Genomic DNA, 12,707 nt, shown 5'->3' with positions numbered 1-12,707 from the left:
ACTAATGGCACTAGATAGCAACTAATCTGTAAAGTCCTGTTGGATCTTTAAGTTTACTATGCAACCATGTTAAATCCTACTCTGCCCTAATCATTTTAATTAAAACACCACAGGAATATTTCATGTATTTTTATTCAAGGATAAACCCAGACTGTATGAACAGATAATGGGAAATATTGAAAAAACTTGCATATTTCCGCCATGAGCCAAAGGACTTATTTGCAGAATATTTTGTAGCACTATCGATGTATTTTTCCACATAAGCTTCCTCCAATTTCCTGAGTTAACAAATCGGTTCCCTTTTCCCCCCCGCTGTTCTGATTAAAATTCCTCTCTATCCTGACACATGCAGCCACTCTCAACTGTTCCAGCACTATTATTTCAGTAGGTGAGTTAGCTGAATGGAAAAATCCAACACTACATTTTTCTCTCTAGAGCTAATCAGCGGACATTTTAGAACATTAAGTGACCAGCTTACTCCTGTAGTGGGACTTTTAATGATGTTTCTGATTTGTTTGCTAAAAATTCACATTAAAAACTCTGCAGTTCCCATAACATAGGAATGGTTGTGATTCAACAACATTTTAAGATCCCATTAAATTATGGAAACAACTAGAAGTGATTTCATATACATAAAATATATACAGTTTCTTTTAACATGATTGTGTGGTAACCGTGTGAGATCATGCTGTTAACTTAAAAAGTGTGTTTCTACTCATTCAAAATTCTTGAAGACAACTACACATGAAAACTGTAAAACTGTGTTCTAGACCATAACATTCTACCCATTCTAGCCTGTAACACTCCAGACAATAATATTTTATTCTAGCCCACTATTGTCTCTTTTTTAAATATAATTTATCTTCCTAAGATTTCAGCCCTAGCTGAGAACCATTACAAGCCAAATGAAAAACTGCACTTTGTTTTACAGTGCATATTTCATTTCAATTACTAAGAGCTTCCAAGAAAATACCCAAGATGTCACTAACAGGAAACACTTTACCTACTTAATTAACCAAATCCCCATGTCTGCTCAAGGAATAAATGATAGATAACATTCAGATTGATTTCTTGCCCAACATTACAGAAGCTTTTGTCTCTATCTTGTCTCCATCCAGATTTTAATTTTTTATTTCCCTTAAACCCACATCTTTAAATGCCAAGCTTTTATATTAGTAATAAAGCAGTCTAGAACTATTACATGGCTTCCCGCCGCTCAAGAAATCAGTTATCTGTGCTTCATTACCAGACCATCAAGGCATGACTGGGATGAAGGAACCTTCTCTTAAGTTTACATATAGTTTTGTTTTGGATGAAGCCGTTTGTCCTTCTTACAAAAAAAAAAAAAAAAGATTGAACTGCTTACTAACTAAACAAACTTCTCTTGTAATAAAATTTAAGTTTCTCTGCTGAAGATTATTAGAGATCAGAGAATCCTCAGCTCACATCCATTCCCATTAAAGTTTGTTCCATCTTGCTGACACATCATGTGAAAACCTCTATCACTCCAATAAACCTTTTCTTTGCTTCCACGTCTACGACACCAACTGCTCGAGCTTTACAAAGCACAGGTTACTCATCAGAACTCAGTCAGGGTAATCCCCCAGCGGGATCCTGATTGATGGAAATCTTTGAACAAGTAACTAAAGCAAAAGGTCGCACTAATGAGGGAAAACAGTTTATCTGCTCTTCAGCTTAGCTCCACTCATATACTCAAGTATTCATATACTCAAAACTTGATACTGAGAGTAAAACCTTTCATCGGACCTAATCTGTGGCATGAAACACATAAATCTAAAAACCTGATTAATCATTATAATCTGTGGAGCAAGTTGGATGAACAGATCACAGAAAACAAAGCGGGGGAAATGAGATAACTAATGGAAAAAAACAGTGGCAGAATACCAGGAAAAAATAGAAAGTCCAACCATTATTCAAATTTCACATGTAAACTGACAGAAAGGAAAACCCTACAGAGATGTCTGTATATTTGATTACCTTATTTCCCTCTTTCCCACCCCAGTGAAAAACCACTTGCCTACTTATTCTAGGACATCTTAGGAGCTTTGCTTTGCAGTTTAAAATGGAACGTTCTTTAAAGCTTAGGAAGAAATTTAAAAATAGAAAAAGCAAACAATACCAGCCACATTGACAAAATCATAAACAATAAACGCCCTTCTTTTGCAATAGTAATTCTTTGCAGAATTTAACTGCTACTGCATATTAAATCCAGAGTGTAATGCTCCACTGTTGACCACCAGCAATCCCAGGATGCTAAGAGCATTCTGAAATGGCAGTCTCCATTATTCCTGTGCCCAGGTACAAATGCAACAATTGAGAGAATTGGTCTGCACTGAGCCTCCAACGACACGGTGGGTTAAGTGAAACTGTCCTGTCCTCCCCCAGTTCATGAGTGTCCATACAGCAGGCATGCAGCAGCACAGGTGGGACCACTCAGGACCCCTTGGAGCTCCTGTCACTCAGCACTGGCACCATCTCAGCCTGGCGTGCAGTCCCTGCTAAAACCACCAGAACAGCCGGGAAGCTGTGGAGGTTGGGTAGGTCAATTAGTATCCTTGCCAATTTGGACTGGGAAGGTACAAATCTACCAGTGGCGGGTCCATTCTGCAGCCGACTGGCACTGGCTCTGCTGGACATGGAGGAAGCTTCTGGCAGCTTTTCACAGATGCCATCCCTGTAGTCCTCTGGTTACGAAAACCTGGCCATGGAAACCTAATACACCTCACCAACAATGATCAAACCAGTATTTTTGCTGTCTTCATTATTACTCCGTTTTCTGTAGGATAACCACTTCTTGAGGCAATTTCTGCCAATTGCTGTTCAAAGTCAAGAAGATTGCTTTGAAAATATTTTTGCCTAACAACAGAGGAGCCTCACCTGCAGGCTGGGCCCTACCAGCAGCAAAGGGCTCTGCTCCCCTCCCAGTGCCTTCCTTCTTCACCAGCTGGAAATAGCACCCATGAGGTGACTGAAGCACGGTTATCCCGCAGTGTCCCACCACCACACCACAAGATAGTGGCAGCTGGGTCATGCTGGCCCCCTCCTCCCCACAGCGAGGACAAACTTACCACTATGACACACCAGTAACACAAACCTCACCATGGCCTTTCGTCTTATTCTAAGCCACAAGAAGTAAAAATGTGGACTTCATAATTATTAATGTTGTGCTATCTAATGTCTACTTTTTCTTAGTACACATTAGAATATTTTTTAACTTTAGACACAGAAAATACAAAATAAGGCAATTAGTCTAGTGTACAACTAGCAGAGACAAGTCCAAGGCCAAACTGTTCAAAAATGGAGAAGTGTTGACAGAAAAATATTTTTTAAATATTGTAAAATAACTTCAAAAATCACAGTTCTTTGTATTCTATTCTACAAGATGTTTGACCTTATGATCTTGTAGCACCACAAATATTAACATGGTACAGTAATGTTCTTATGGCCATGCCTAATTCCTGAGCACTTCTGTAGAAAATATCATCTTGTCATTGGTCTGTAATTCCCCTGAAATTATTGAACTCTATGACAGCATAGGTATTATATTCCCAGTCTTATGACAGATGTCCCTTATCTTCACTCTGGAATGCCAGACAGCACTTGTACACTTTAAAATGCCACTCAACAATTTTACAGCGAGCTCTGCAGAGCTTCTAGAGCCATAGAAAAACTGCCCTAATCCCAACCAGTACTAAACATGCTCAACAATTTAAAAGAAGCCCAGGATGTGTAGAAGCTTCCAGTCAGATGTCAAGAGATTTAAATCAAATAACGAGTATCATTAAGTATCTGTTTGAAGGTTTCTGAGACCAATTCTACAGGATTGAACTGAACAGTTGCTCTTTTCTTCTCAGGGAGTAAAGACAGGTTCTATTTTGTAGGATGTTAAATAGTAAGTCCCTGGAAGATTTCACAAAAGGCAATGACAAACTCTTCAGCAATAAACAAGATGTTGAAATATATTAAGACTCAAACAGCCAAAATCCCTCCCAGTCTTCATTGATGTATTTTAGCAATCAAAAATATGCAAAATGTTCACAGACAGCATTAATCAGATTTGAAAATAATTCACTAGAATTTGAAAAGTTTAGACTGTCTCAATTTCCTCTAGAAGACTAACTTAATGTATGTGGACATCACTCAACCAAACAGTTCCAGAGGTTCGGAAAGCAGAAGTATTATCTGCCATGGCTGTACAAGACAGCAACACACACTTTCACAGAAACTTCAGTTTCACAAAAATTAACTCTCTAACACCGTATCATGCCATACCATAGTTATACAGTTAGTAACAAAAAAACATGAAAATACATCATATCACTGCTCTTTTGTATTTTAGATGTAAAACCTTCTTTCAAAAATCTTCCAACTGTTTATTGTGGTACCTTCTATAGATTTTAAGTTAGACTAAGACCATTACCAGGTAGCAAAAATGTACTAATTAAATCATTGACTGCCACACTATTTGAATAATGGTAATTACAACAAAAATAGCACATTTTTAAGGCCTTCAACAGGTACAGCGTATTGTGTAAAATTATTAATGACTGAGTGGAGACCTTTTGTATAACCCCAGTATACGTGAATATGAAGTGTAGCAAGTACAGTGAAGGTCTGCAAGAAGGATTTCTGAGACAGTAACGCCTGCACAAGAATAAATACATACAAAGTTATCACAGTGACACTGTAAATTAGAGGTTAGCTAAGCATCAGAGGAAAGCAACTCTTGACCAGCCTTTTAAGTGGAGATAATGGGAAACAACTAACAACTAGTTTACAGATAAATCTCAAATATTCAAGGAAAAGATTATAAAGTCTGACTGTCTGTGATAAGATATGACTCCATGATACAAGGAAGCTCCTCACATTTCTCTGTTCCCACTAAAAAACTAAACCAAAAATGAAACTTAAAGCACTTATTTCCTAGACTATCATTTCTTTAAATTAAATATATTTTATACATATGACTCGATGACTTCACATACATATTTACATATAGGAGACAAAAATAATTCTTTGGCAAGACAAATAATAATAATAAAATCTAAATTATTTTTTTTTTATGAAACGACACATTATAAAGCATTTTAAAGCCTTAACAGGGCACGTCTGCTGAAGAAAGCAAATGCACATCTATGCATACATATTCACAGCTTCAAACACTCCATTTAACAGGGGAAGGAGATTACAGAAGGTCTAATGAGGGAGGGGGTAAAAAAAAAGTGATCCCCAGGGTGTGGGCAGTGATTGAAATGTACAATTGCATTTTAAACATAATTAGCTCTCTAATTGTATAGCCAAGTTTAATTAATGCAATTACATGAATTATTAATTACTATTAATTTTAAGAGTACTGTTTTCAATGTTTTGTTCTCTAATTTTACGACAGATCTCAATAGGTAGTAACTTTGAAAAGTTTCCATCTAGATGCACTGAAAAGTCAAGAGAACAAAGAATGCCTCGTTGCACCCTATTAAGAGTTAACATTAAATCAATTGCAATTGGTAACTCTCAAAAACAGATGGATTATTTCTACTTTGCAGACATGAAAAGCTGCAGCTCTTTGTCCTTGTTTCTATGCTTTTGACCTTCAATCATACGCAGCCCAAGATCTTCAGGGAGCCCAGGAGATCAGTTCTTGTTAGAAGGAGCCTTGGGATCACATTATTTTGTTATGTTTCTATCCACTACGTTTCCATATACAGCATTTATCTTAGCAACCAATGTGCTCCAAACAATTTGTCATTTTGAATTGTGCCATTCTTTTGTAATCTTCTTTCTTCCTGCGAATGCTCTACAATCAACTCCAATTATGCCCTGTTAATCTCATGAGTAATTCTATTTAATGTACTGAATAAAATTCTTTAATTCTACAAATTAAATTGGTTTGAGGAATAAACTCCAAACTAATCTCCCATATATTTTTCATCATTTCATGCTTTCAATCACCCTACATCATATGGTATAGATTTGGTGCTTTTACAGACATCAAGTAGCTCACAGGTATGACCAAAGGAGATTAAAGAGCACATTCATTCTTTTCGGCATACTGCTGACAACAACACTGCAGTTGGTTTTAAGCCCACATACTCATAAATTTCACTGAACTATACAATGAATTGGCTCTTTCTCTCATCCTAACTCCAGCACATCCAGACATTTTTGGCAGATTCATTAATCAGAGTGGTTGAGTAGTTGGTTTTCCTACCTTTCACTGCACTATGGAAGCTGCCAAATCAACTATTTGGAAGTTTTACTCCTTAGAGAGCATGTTAAAGGAAATGTTGCTTTTAAGATCTTCCCAGTGTTAAATAAAAACTGCTGCAGGAACTTGCATGCATCTTCTAGGAATGAGATACTAAATCTTTCTACCCTCGTAGTTATCAGATAGTAAGTACCTCTTTTTCTAATTCAAGCAGTTTAACTTTATAGTGGCGGGGTTTTTTTTTTTTTTAAATCTCACATACTCTGATCTGACAGGTATCACAGTCAGTTAACCAGTCACAAGTCTGCTCTCACTGTGAATGTTCTTGCTGAAGTAACCATCTTTCAAAGGAGACAATGGTCCAGTTCTAATAATGTTGGGAAAAAGCACCCTCAAGACAGAAACAGCAAATAATTTCTCAGCAAATAAAGTCACTCCTTAAAATTGTAAAGAAGATTACCAAAATAGCTCTTTTCCTCACAAGACAGGACAAAAAAGGGACACTTCTCAAGTCATATGTGACATACCAGCTGTGGCCTTAAGAGTAAGAAGTCTGATGCTTTCACCAATGTCCCTATCATGTTCTGACATATATAAACCGAACACTTCATCAGTATTGCTAAGGATCTTTCATTTATTGGACTCCCTGCAAATTTTAGATCTTTAGACAATTGGAGTTGAGAATTTGAGGTCAGAAAAACAGATTGAAACTTGAAGTACAAGAACCCGTTATTTTCACATGAAGTCAACTAATCAAATGAAGCTCAAAAGGTAAAAGGAGAGTGGCTTCTCAAAGCACATGTTACAAGCATGACCTGCTTTAAGCACTTTCCCAAAAATATCAGCTAGAAATTAATCAAAAGTTCCAGAAAGTCTGTTCTTATTCTAATACAGCAGCTTCTATAGCATATCTGCTGTAAAAATAGACACAGTTAGGTAAATTACTTAAATACTGTGCAAATAAGTTCAGCTGAGACTCACATCACAGGTTTTATTTACCAATGAACATTTGCTGACCATCTGTTTCTTTATCTATGGGAAAAAAAAAGGAAAAGGTGCAGATCAGGTATGATCAGCTGATTGGCCTTGCTGACAACAGAAGGCAGGAACCACATTTTACTTTGGCCATCCACACCTCCCATTCCCTACCACATCTGATTAAGTGCTAACAAAAACACCCCACCTGATCACGATACTCTTCAAAGAATAAATTCCTCACAAAGCTCTCCCCTTGCATTTACAATTGTGACTGCAGGGGGGACAGAAAAGTGGGAAACTTTATAACTGCCTTGGCCTCTTTTAAACAAGGAAAGAACAGCTTCTAACTGCTCCAATACTTTCAGAAATTTGTTTCTCAAACCATAATGGCATTTCTTGCAATACTAAGGGCAGAGGCCATCAATGGATAAAACTTCCACTACTAACAGAGATGAGAATAACACATGCATTAATTTCAGTATATATACAATAGCCTCTGATGGCAAACTAAATTAACAAGTAAGAACCACCAAAAATAAGCCAGAAATGTAAAGTCTCAGCAAGTCTCCTTCTCCATTTCTCCACTGGGACAGGAAAATTCCTCCACTGTCACATTGTGTGGGATCTTGCCTCTCATGTTTTTAAGTGGCTGGGAAGAGGGATTTTATAGTATAAGCCAGATGCCAAGGAATGTTACAGCATAAGTTATCTTCAAGTTTTGTTTAAATGACTGTACTGTACTTCATTATGACCCATATTTTAGGTAAATCTGAGGGACACTACAAATGTAATGGTAATGGCAAATCCAGCTGTATGCCTACCTTACCTAACTGACAAACTACTGGAAATCTAGGAATGTGTGGGCTTCTACTAACTCCCTGCCATTGCAGCTTAATTGCTTTTTGCAAACCTGGAAGGAAGACTTCTCTGCGAGTTTATACAACTACTGCCAGACAAACACAAAAGGAAGGAAAATGAACTACCTGTTGGGAACATGCAACTGCTCCAGACAGATAACGAAGATAAGCTCAGCATAAACCAACCTCTTTAAAGAGCATAATGCTAGAGAGAAGAAACTTTATATAGCTTATGAAATAATTTTGAGTAGGAAACATATTTCAAATAAATATTTGAAAGCTTTCACATGTTTTATTTACCTCTCAGGTTTCTGTGATAGAAATCTTGAGTCTTCATAAAGCTTACTATTTCTGCATAAAACAGTCATAACACATTTGGTTCACTACTGAGTACAGCACAGAAGATGACAATATAGATAACCCTCTGCTTTCAAATATAATAAAGACTTAGTTGAAATTATCACAGAGAAAATTCTCACATGCTTTGCCTTTTCTGATTCGAAAGCTAATAAAGACACTAGTTTTTATTACATGCTAATAGACCATAGTACAGTACAAAACTTCCTTTAGCAACTACATCTTTTCATTATCTGTGACTGCTTCTCTCTTCACTGACTGAAGCTAGGCAGCTGCACCTCTAAATTTTCAGAAATCAAGCAAATAGATGGCCCCCAGGAAAGAACAGGGCAGCTTAAGAAATAAAGTATCTTTCAGATAATTGAGGCTTAAAAAAGAGGAGCGCACTCCCCCCTCAAAATCTGTTTCTTAAAACAGAACAGAGGATCCATTACTACCAATTGCTCAAGAAACAGTCACAACACTAAAAAACATGTAAGTCTTCTATCAACCGTCAGAGCAATAACCTGATATAATTCCATACTTCTGCTTTTAAGAGTTTTCTTCTGTGCTCTGTGAAGGGTATGATGTAAGCTATAAGAAAGTATGGACTTAACAGTCAGCAGCTGGTGTCTCTTCAAAAAATAATGAAGAAGTGCTATCAGCCACAACAGCACTGAACAGAGTTCATACACTTTCACAGTCTATACATGATGTTGAACTACTATATCATCAGCACCAAAAAACATCTAAAACAAGTTTCACAGGAAGACCAAAAATTGTTTCTGGATTACTGCACATTGGTGTTTTCCTTCTATATACATGTGATAAGTGTGTCTCAGCCAGCACATGGGAAATGGAGGATATCCTCTGTTGGGAATAAGTCCAGCATGTTATTTTTCAGTTTGAAAGTGTTTAGGTTAAAAGAAGGAAGCTCGCATTTCTGCTTGCGAAGATAAACAACTTTTTTCCTATGCTTGTAAATACTGTGAAATAGGTAATGTATCATTCAACAGACGTTCTTTTTATACTGTTTGCACGATTTTCTGTGTGAAGGATGAGACTGTTCTGGATGAAAAACACAGTTCTACAAGACAGATATATCAAAACTCATAATTAGCTCAGAGGCCAAAGATGTCCTCAAGTGTCTCTTTATTAATGGAAGTTTCTTATTTTGACACTTGGCAGCCCCAAAGCACAATTGTAATACATTGCTTCATAACAACCCTGCTTTCCAGTCATTTCAGTTCTCAAAATGAGCAAACTAAGGTTAAGACCAACATTTTCCATTCTACGTCATAACTACCATATTTTTATTTTACAATATTTTTTCCCCCCAGGGAATGAAAAGTTCTTCTACACTATATTTTGTTTCAGGATAGAAAAGATCTCTTAGCACAAACCAGTTTCATTGCTGCTTAGCACTTTACCTAAAACTTCTTAGGTAAGGGCTGTACTGAAGGAGATGAACAACTGCCTTCTGACAACTGTCTTCTAGAAAACAGAGCCTCAACATACTATCTTCAAGACATCTGAGGCAGCACTAATGCAGAATGACCCAATACTGCCATTCAGAAGACACAAAAACATCCTAAAAGAAATCAAAATCTCATACTCTAGTATCTCTAGTCTAAATCTGTTCTATTGGTGTCAAAATGCCAGACACAAATATAAAAAGAATTGCATCATTTCCTTCATAGCTTTTACCATGCAGAAGCAAAAAGTCAGTTCAGAAGATCTCTCACTGTAACTCTAACAGCACCCACAAACCATCTGAATGGTAGTTGACTACACAGAACATTGTCTTAAGGGCATAAATACAAGATTTGGATAGGTGTTTTTCACTATTTTTATTCCTATCATATAAGGACCCAAAAGAGAAAAAAAGAGAATCAGTAGATCCTAAAATAATGAAAGGATGAGAACATAAGTCTTAGAGTGATAAAACTATTCTGAAAGGCTACGACCATAGAGGTAAGTGTGGAGAGTACAACACATGAGAAACCTCCCACATCTTTTAACGTGAAAAATGACAAGACTGTAAAGATCGATATCTGATGGTCATAACCTCTTGTACCACTGAGAACATTCTGTCAGCAGAATGACAGAAACTACTAATCCATTTCAGGTAAATGCTTTTTCTGTCTGTGAGTGAGCTGAACACAACTCTGGTCAATTCAGCCACAAACAGGGTTAGAAGCAGATAACTTTGGACTCCCGCAACTGAACCAAAGCATGTCCACCCTTAATTTACATTCCAAAACTATTCCAACCTATTATCAAGAAAGAAATAAAGGGGATGAACTAAGGTACTAAGAAACTGCCTTTGCTTACATTTCCTTTAGCACAAGTTCCCTCTACCGATTTGTGTCATCAAATATCCAGTGCATTAAATGAGAACATATAAGCTAGTAGAAGTTGTTGCCTTAATCTGTGATTATGCTATTTCAGGGTTAATTACTAAGGAAAAACTAGTTTTTCTAAGGTTTTCTAAAACTTTTTTTTTCTTAAATCTAAGGAAAAATCTATATATTTTTAAGAATAAGTATTTTTAAAGCATATTCAAAACAAAGATGGTGATAAAGAGTAATTAAATCAGGTTAGAAGAGTATCTAAAAAAAAAAAAGAAAAACAAAATTAGTTGAAATATCATGTATGAAAGGAAAGAAGTACCAGGAATAGTTGGTTTAACTGAAAAGACACCCAATTTGAAGAGGACAAAATTAATAATATTTCCAGCCATAAAGAGATCCATATATTCAAAGGGGGTATTGTATACCACCTTATACTCTTGTAGAAACTCAATCATTGAGTAGACAAGAAATACTGCTCTTGAAACATTTCCAGTTTATAACTCCTGCAGCCCTGAACTATAAGAGTGCTGGGGTATCAAATGATTTTCCAAAAACACCTGAAGAGAAGCCAGAGATGCTCCAGGATTTATTTTTTCTTAAAGAGCTTAATATCTTCGCTCCACCAAAAGTACATTGCTTCTAGCCTCAACAGGGAATGTTCTGCCAAGACTGCAGGAAAGCAAAAAAAATCTAGAACACAGAATATTACACTCAATTAATTACATGCTTAATTGCTCTCTTCTTTTAACAGGCTAATGAATAGAGCAAGTTTCAGTTTCAGAATGTAGCCCAAAGTTTCAAGTCCAATAAAGGAGACAGAACTGATTTGCAATGTCTGTGCTAAGATCAGACACGTTCATGTAACCAGTAGTAAACACTCAGAGAAACATCTATGCCCCTTGTTTTCCATCCAGAGCATCCAGGAGCTGACATGTAGGGGGGTTTCTGTACAACCTGAAAAGAGAACATTATATGTCATGGAAGCTGACAGCCCTAACTAAAGAGAATCTGACTCATCTTAGATCCCAGGCCAGTGGACCACCATATGTCAGTGGAACTTCTGCCTCTCTTCACTTCTTTGGCCAGGACGAGGTTGCACTATTGACTCAACTTATGTTTCTGAGTCAGTAGTCTAAAAACTATCCCAAGGCACACAAAACTTTCATTTCAACCTTCCCAAGGCACACATCAAAGTGATGTACCAGGAAGCCAGCTGGCATGAAGTAGGTTCCAAATGTTTGCATAAACTGCAAGTTAGCTATTAAACTATTGGCAAACAGCCCAATTCCAGTCAGAGGCACTTGCCCTCATTAAAGCCCAAAATATAAAACAAAACAAAGTCTCTAAGGTAAGCCACTCAAGATGTTACCTATGTAAAACAAACATTTCATTTTAACGGTCAGATTCAATTTGGCTTTTGCTCACTCTCTGCACTGTGTAGCTATGTAAGGTATCTTCTTACCATTTAAAAGCAACTGTCCTTTCTAGTAAACAAAAAAATTACCTTCTATTTCCTCTACTAAAAGTTTTGCACACAAAAGAAACAACTGCAGTGATTTTTTACAAGAATTGCATAGTGTTCTCAGACATTCCTAGTCTTAACTGTCATATCTACCTTGATGGAAATTCTTCAGGAAAAGCTGATGTGATTTCACTTACAGACAATATTATGATACCCATTGTCAAATCTTTTATAATCCTGAAGTTCAAGAGAGTAATTTTTTGGTTTTGAAATGGAAATGCAGCCTTGGCATTAACAATGGAGAGAATGGGCACATGCACACAGATAATTCAGTCAGACATGAGCTCAGTCAGACCGTACTCCAAGCTGGCAGGACACAAGCCAGCTCTAGTTCAGCAGTCATGTAGCTGTGTTAGTACAGCACTGTGCCCACACTAATAAAACCTGCTGAGAGGCAGGGTATATTAGTCCTACACTGTCTGGCCAACTTCAGT

At 36.9% G+C, this 12,707-nt stretch overlaps 1 protein-coding gene across 1 annotated transcript in view; it reads right to left on the bottom strand.

The window, feature by feature from the left end:
- The window catches only part of NOL10 (nucleolar protein 10), a 48,876-nt gene that overhangs the window by 14,016 nt on the left and 22,153 nt on the right, over nucleotides 1-12,707 (bottom strand). The window lies entirely within an intron of this gene.

Source organism: Manacus vitellinus, unplaced genomic scaffold, assembly GCF_001715985.3.
Source record: "Manacus vitellinus isolate BGI_N305 unplaced genomic scaffold, ASM171598v3 scaffold_11_pilon, whole genome shotgun sequence".
NCBI lineage: Eukaryota > Metazoa > Chordata > Aves > Passeriformes > Pipridae > Manacus > Manacus vitellinus.
The sequence above is the reverse complement of the archived record's forward strand: the minus strand, read 5'-3'. Positions and strand labels throughout refer to the sequence as shown.